Genomic DNA, 7,272 nt, shown 5'->3' with positions numbered 1-7,272 from the left:
CCACACACACACAGACCCACACACACACACACACATATACACACACACACACACACACACACACACACACACACACACACACAAAGCACTTTGTTGGAACCATTAGAACCAGCTCCTCTTCTAATCCAGTGCGTTCCTTTGTCCTGACTATTCATTTGCTCGCTACAGTTAACAACTCGCTCATAGCTTGTTGTCTTATCAGCTACAGAAGAAACCAAAGGAACAAAACAGTACACTGGGTTTGGTTTACAAGAATAAAAAAATGTTAAGAACAAAAAGAAAAACGCATTGCTGGACATGAAAACATTCATAATTCTAGGATCAGTGATTAAAAGGATTTTAAAACATCTCACACATGAACAAGCCTATCATTTGTCATGTGACAGCTACTGAGGAGAAAATAAACAAGTCAGCTGGTGCCAAATGCAGATTCACCTTTTACACAGTGTGTAGAGGTTCTCGAGGCCAAGGACATGTGTGAGCGACAGGCATTCAATGATTGTTTTCTGAACACCATCAACTGGCTGCAAATAGAGAGAAATAAAAACAGGTATTTTCAAAGACGTAGTCAAGAGACACTAGCACAGGCACATAAGATGGTGTGAAAAGGAGTCTTGAGACAAGAAACATGTACATTTATCAAATAAGTTCAGTAGATTAATGTGAGTTGTAGTTGGGCATTATTTTGTAAAGAAAATAAGGTAAAAAGTCAAAGTTTTCTTTTTTTCTTCTCCAAAACATCCAAATTCTACCACTTCTACAACTACATAAATAAAAAAATGAAAAAAAAAAAAAACTTTAGCACGTTCAGTACATATGCAACACCAACCTTGGGGAAGAAGCGGCAGTAATCCCGGGTAAGAACCATCTCCACAACGTCTTTGAGTCCTTCCAGTCCCAACATATCTGCAGCCAGCACCACTTGGCTGGAAGAAGGGAGACATTACAAACAGCTCAGCTCATTTTTTCCTCCTGCCTCGCACGTACAGTACCTGGCGTTAGCTCCACTGGGCAGATCCACGATGGCTCCGTACATGAACTGGAGCAAGATTTCCATTTCCTCCGGTCCTAAGCTGAAAAAGTTAAAATAAAATGTTTACAAGCTGTGAATGCTGTGTGCTAAATTTTAAAGAAGCTGAAACCAAATTGTTAAAGCTAAATCATTCAGAACATGAGATAAAATTGGCAGAACAGCGAAAAAATAAAACCAGCCAAACAGCTTCCTAAAGCCTAAATAAAGAGCAAAATTGTAGCAAAATTTTAAAATCAAACCCATAACTAAAGGTTGAAATCATCAAAACATTAGCTAAATGCTAAAATAATCAAAACTATAACTAAAAGATAACTCTATAAAACCACAGTTGAAGTCTTTAAAATCAAGACCAACGGCTAAAATCATCAAAACTGAAGACAAAAAAACCCCAAACTATTGTTGAAGGCAAAAAAATCATCAAAATCATAACTGAAGGCTAAAAATAAAACTGTAGCTAAAGGCTAAAATCATCAAAACCATAGCCGAAAGCTAAAATCATCAAAACCATAGCCGAAAGCTAAAATCATCAAAACCATAGCCGAAAGCTAAAATCATCACAACCATAGCTGAAGGCTAAAATCATCAAAACCATTAAAAAAAAGCATATGGAAGAAATTATAAACATAAAAACTGTATGGATGCTGCTAAATGACAATCAAACTTTTACAGTTCCACCTTTTTGTTACTCTCAGTATAAATTGCATTGTTATGGTTTATTTTTTCCTGAAGGGGCTCAGACTAAGAACCCTGTATACAAAGCCCACATTTTATTGAATGCAGCCTAAGGACCATCTCTGAGGATTCCCTGACCATTCTGACAGTCATGTCTTCCTCCATTACCCTCAGATCAAAGACGATGGAAAGAGTGACGCTTTTCTCCCTGGAGGAAATAAATATATATATATATATATATATTATTTTTTTTTTTTTTAAACTGCCTTTGCTGTGCTGAAAGAAAGAAACTGTGGGTGGTAGTGATGGGATCTTCAACAGGCAGTGAATACAGAGGAAATACTTTGCTTGGCAGGAATCCATACATACTCTGAGATTCCACTAGCAGAAAGAGGCTGTGTTTAAATGTGTTTGGAGATATAAAATAAAACCTGATAGAGTTGGCGAAACCCCACCGAGCCAGGTCTGTGGGAAGGTATCAATTATTCATACAGTGCATGTTGCACATCAGCTTTATTGTTCTGAATTGATTTGTGGAAGAGTTAGACCACGAGGATGAGGAGTGTTACTGACTTCTGCTTCCTGCTGTTGGATGATGATGGTGTGCCTGTCTTACCCTTGCAGAGTGATGCACTGTCTAGAGCTCTCCATCCAGCTTCCACTGAGCATAGCGCGGAAGTACTGAGACCGTGCACACAGGATTGCCCTAGAAACCCAGTAAAGCACATATCTGCATGTAAAAAACAACTCGCCCACAATTTAATATTTCATGTCACCTACTGGAAGTGTCAACAGTGAAGCTGTTTTGAAGAAACAAGCATGAGGAAAAAGGAAAAAAAATACACACTTTTATTCTGAAAATGTTTTTCATATCCTCTCAGATCCCATATAGCATCATGTGTTCAGAATACTTAATTTTATTACTGTGCACTGTTAAGTCCACTGATAAGACAAAAGAAAAATAGGTGTAGATTTGTCTATGTTCCATTGCTGCTGTCAGCAAAATATATGTCAGTGGAAAGATTTTAATGAAACTCTCAGAAAGAAATCATTGGATGCACAGTGCATTATTTACAGCGCTTCACTTTTTCCACATTTTGTTACATTACAGCCTTATTCAAAATTGTATTACAGTAATCTTTTCCTCAAAATTCTACACACAATACACAATTATGACAATGTGGAAAAAAATAATTTTACGCTGGATGTCCTTCCTGATGCAACCACAGACCATCGAGTTACCACAGCCTTCTGTGTGGAGCAGAGCTATGTAGGTCAACCAGGGAAGCAGATGGTGGGGGTTAAGGGCCTTGCCCTAAAGGACCCAGAGTGGAGCAAATGGTAGTGGAGTCAGGTGTGGGTGCTTCACCTTTCTCACTCACGTTTGATGTTACCAGTACGAGGACTTGAAGTGGCGACCTTCCGATCACAGGCCTATCTTCTCTAACCTCTGTGCCACCACTCCCACTTCATAGTCTTTGCCATGAAGCTACAAATGGAGCTCAGATGCCTCCTGTTTCCAAGGTCAAGGTGTCTTTGTCATTCGCATCACATGTGGTACATGAGGTGGAACAAAACTATGTACAAAACTATGATGGTCCCAGTAACATCCAACAAAAATACAAAATGTAAAGGAAAACAGTAATAAGATCTAAGCTATGAACTAAGAAATATGCTAAACTAAGAATTTACTGAACACTAATAGTACAAAACAATGTTTCAAACAACAGCAGCACGAACACTGATTAATCTACTGATCGTCCGTGAGATGTTTCTACAAGTTAAATGGAGTCCACCTGTGGTAAATTCAGTTGACTGGATTTGATTTAGAAAGGCCCTCACCTGTCTATAGAAGGTCCCACAGCTGACAATGATGTCAGAGCACAAACACAAAGCATGAAGTCAGAAGAATTGTCTGTAGACCTCCGAGACAGAATTGTGTTGAGGAACAAATCTGGGGAAGGATACAGAAACATTTCTTCTGCTTTGAAGGTCTCAATGAGCTCAGTGGCCTCCATTATTCATGAATGGAAGAAGTATGGAACCACCAGGACTCTTCCTAGAGCTGGTTGGCCAGCTAAACTGAGTGATTGGGGGAGAAGGGCCTTAGTCAGGGAGGTGACCAAGAGCCCGATGATCACTTTGTCAGAGCTCCAGCGTTCCTCTGTGGAGAGAAAAGAACCTTCCAGAAGGTCAAACATCTCTGCATTAATCCACCAGTCAGGCCTGTATGGTAGAGTGTCCAGATGAAAGCCACTCCTTAATAAAAGGCTCATGGCAGCTCATCTGGAGTTTACCAAAAGCCACCTGAAGGACTCTCAGACCATGAGAAACTAAATTCTCTGGTCTGATGAGACAAAGATTGAACTCTTTGGTGTGAAGGTCAGGCATCATGTTTGGAGGAAACCAGGCACCACTCATCACCAGAACAACACCATCTCTACAGTGAAGCATGGTAGTGGCAGCATCATGCTATGGGATGTTACTGTCGGTTTTAATAAATGGGGGAGGGGCGTGGATGCGGAGCGGTATGCCAGTAGCATATTTACTAGTGCATTTCAACTTCAATTCAATTCAGTTTATTTATATAGCGCCAAATCACAACAAAGTAGTCTCAGGGCACTTTACAGAAACATTCACATACATAAAAGCCAATTAGTAAAGTTCTCTATCTAAGGAATCCAGCAGACAATATGAATATTGGCTTTGTTGCAGTCTCCCATCCTGAGCAAGCACAGTGGCAACAGTGGAAAGGAAAAACTCCCTTTTAAAAGGAAGAAACCTCCAGCAGAACCAGGCTCAGGACAAGCGGCCATCTGCTTTGACCGGCTGGCTGAGAGGACAGGAAGGAGACAGACGAACATAGAATGGTAGGTCCAGGTATAGGTCCAGGTGTACCTGAAAGACAAAAAGAACACACGTTAAGGATAGAAAAAATAATTACAAATACAAAACAGGTTGAGCAGAGTAAGTAAAGACGGTAGTAGAGTGAAAATTGTGGTCAGTTTGTCCTCCAGCAGTCTAAGCCTATAGCAGCCTAACTAAGGGACGGCTCAGGAAACCCAAGCCAACCCTAACTATAGGATTTAGCAAAAAGGAAAGTCTTAAGCCTAGTTTTAAAACTGGATAATGTGTCAGCCTCACGGACAGAGATTGGAAGTTGGTTCCACAAGACAGGAGCCTGATAACTAAAAGATCTGCCTCCCATTCTGTTTTTGTAAATTCTAGGAACCACAAGTAAACCTGCAGTCTGAGAGCAAAGTGCTCTGTTAGGAAAATATGGAAAAATAAGATGGAGCCAGGTTGTTGCGAGCTTTGTAGGTTAGAAGTAAGATTTTAAATTCTATTCTGGACTTGACAGGGAGCCAATGGAGAGAAACTAAAACTGGAGAAATATGATATCTCCTGCATTGCGCCCTGTGCTACATCAATACCGGCAGTTGTTGACAGGAGGGGGGAGGGAGCTCGGTAGGCAGGGCACTCTGTTCTGTTGACAGGGTGGGGCGCCCCTCTTGTATAATGGTAGGATCTCTGGAGATAACTGAAAATGGCTGCACATACCTCTCCCATCCAACCTGATGGAGTTTGAAAAGTACTGCAAAGAAGAATGGGACAAACTGCCTAAAGATAGGTGTGCTCAGCTGGTAGCATCATTTTCAAACAGACTGGAGGCTGTGACTGCTGCCAGAGGTGGATCAACAAAGTATGAAGCAAAGACTGTGAATACTTATGGAAATGTAATTTCTTAGTTTTCCATTTTTAATAAATTTGCAAAAATCTTAAATATTTTTCATATTGTCTTAAATCTGTGTAGAATGTTGAGAAAAGAGATTAACTTAATACAATTTGAAATAAGGGTGTACCATAAAATGTGGAAAAACTGAAGCGCTCTGAATACGTTCCAGATGCACTAAATCTACAACCAAATTCAAGACAGCCACCACAGCTAACAGACCATCGGAAACACACAGGTGTGGTAGTAGCTGAAAGTCATTCGCAACGCATACAGTGAGTTTAAAACTCAGGTAATTGATGGTATCAACACTTTTAGCAAAATATTTCATGATAAATTGGACAGAATAAATGAAATTCTCAGAAAACTGGTATGAACGATATTCATTCCTTTAAAGAACGGTATGATTTTTTTTCTGTCTTTAGAGAAATAAATTGATGTGTTCAATCTAGTGATGTCCCAATACAGCCTCAAGTACTCATACTGTAATCATATAAACACCCCAATATTCAAACAGATACCACTTTTATGCTTGGTCATGTCAATTCCTCTTCCACTTCGCAAGTAACGAAGGACAAAAAAATAAGTCCAGTTTAGAGACATTTTTTAAAAACACAGGTGATGGTTAGAGAGTAGACTCTTTGCTGTGTTCTTAACAAAACAAATGTGTTTCCAAAAGACATTGTGTAATGTTTATGCACACATTCATTAATTACTCAGTACTGGTACTGTTAAAGACGGGAGCTGGCCGTGGGCCACCGGATCCGGAAACCCCCTCCAGCCCACGTCTTTACCCCCGGCTCGAACCTCCCTCAGAAGTGGCAACTCATGCTAACAAATAAATCAAGGAAACGTCCATTAAGTTTTATCAATTATATTAAAAAAAAAAAGGCAGAAGATTACAGCTTTACAACGCTGGACTCTCCGGACTGTGACGTGTACACTGACCCGGAAGAGCCTCGATGTCTCGTCTCATTACTCACACTCAGCTGCTATGGAGATCAAAGCTGCACAGAATCCACCTTCTTCTGTCTAAATAGCTCTGCTGCCCTGTAGAAGAGCTGAGGGAAACCTGTATCCATGGTTATTACTACATCTGAATCACCGAGCAAACACCAACCGCTGGTCCGCATTCATACAAGTCCACAACACATGTTCAGCCTCCGTTTCAACATTTCATCTTTAGTCTCATGTAGTTCCTTTAACTGAGCAATATCCAACTTTATTTATTTTAGTCCCACCACTTCTAATAAAGATATAAAAAACAGTAAAGATTTTTTAGTTACTGTGTTGTTCATTTTCATAACACTTCAATAATATTCAATCGTTAAGGATGCTGATCAATGAAGCACTTGAGATCAGGTTTTGTTCTTCCAGTGAATACATCTTAAGGTGTACAATGCAGGCATGCATTTCCTGGTTTAAATTTCTCCTCGTATTATTTAAGCTAAATGCCTATTTGCTGAAGCTGTACAGGTCCTTCTCAAAAAATTAGCATATTGTGATAAAGGTCATTATTTTCCATAATGTAATGATAAAAATTAAACTTTCATATATTTCAGATTCATTGCACACCAACTGAAATATTTCAGGTCTTTAATTGTTTTAATACTGATGATTATCAGTATTAAAACAATTAAATTGTTTTAATACTGATAATCAGCTCATGAAAACCCAAAATGCCTGTCCCAAAAAATTAGCATATCATGAAAAGGTTCTCTAAACAAGCTATTAAACTAACCATCTGAATCAACGACGTAACTCTAAACACCTGCAAAAGATTCCTAAGGCTTTTAAAAACTCCCAGCCTTGTTCATTACTCAAAACCGCAATC

The 7,272-nt window shown here is 39.4% G+C and overlaps 1 long non-coding RNA gene across 1 annotated transcript; it reads right to left on the bottom strand.

The window, feature by feature from the left end:
• Positions 1 to 837: 837 nt before the first annotated feature.
• LOC119430831 lies at positions 838 to 2,479 on the bottom strand. Its single transcript, XR_005187920.1, has 3 exons — positions 2,322 to 2,479; positions 993 to 1,073; positions 838 to 926 (listed from the first exon to the last, which is right to left on the bottom strand). It is a non-coding gene; the product is annotated as an uncharacterized LOC119430831 (long non-coding RNA).
• Positions 2,480 to 7,272: the final 4,793 nt, after the last annotated feature.

Source organism: Nematolebias whitei, chromosome 3 (genome assembly GCF_014905685.2).
Source record: "Nematolebias whitei isolate Nwh7 chromosome 3, NemWhi1, whole genome shotgun sequence".
NCBI lineage: Eukaryota > Metazoa > Chordata > Actinopteri > Cyprinodontiformes > Rivulidae > Nematolebias > Nematolebias whitei.
This window is presented reverse-complemented; position numbering and strand designations above follow the sequence as displayed.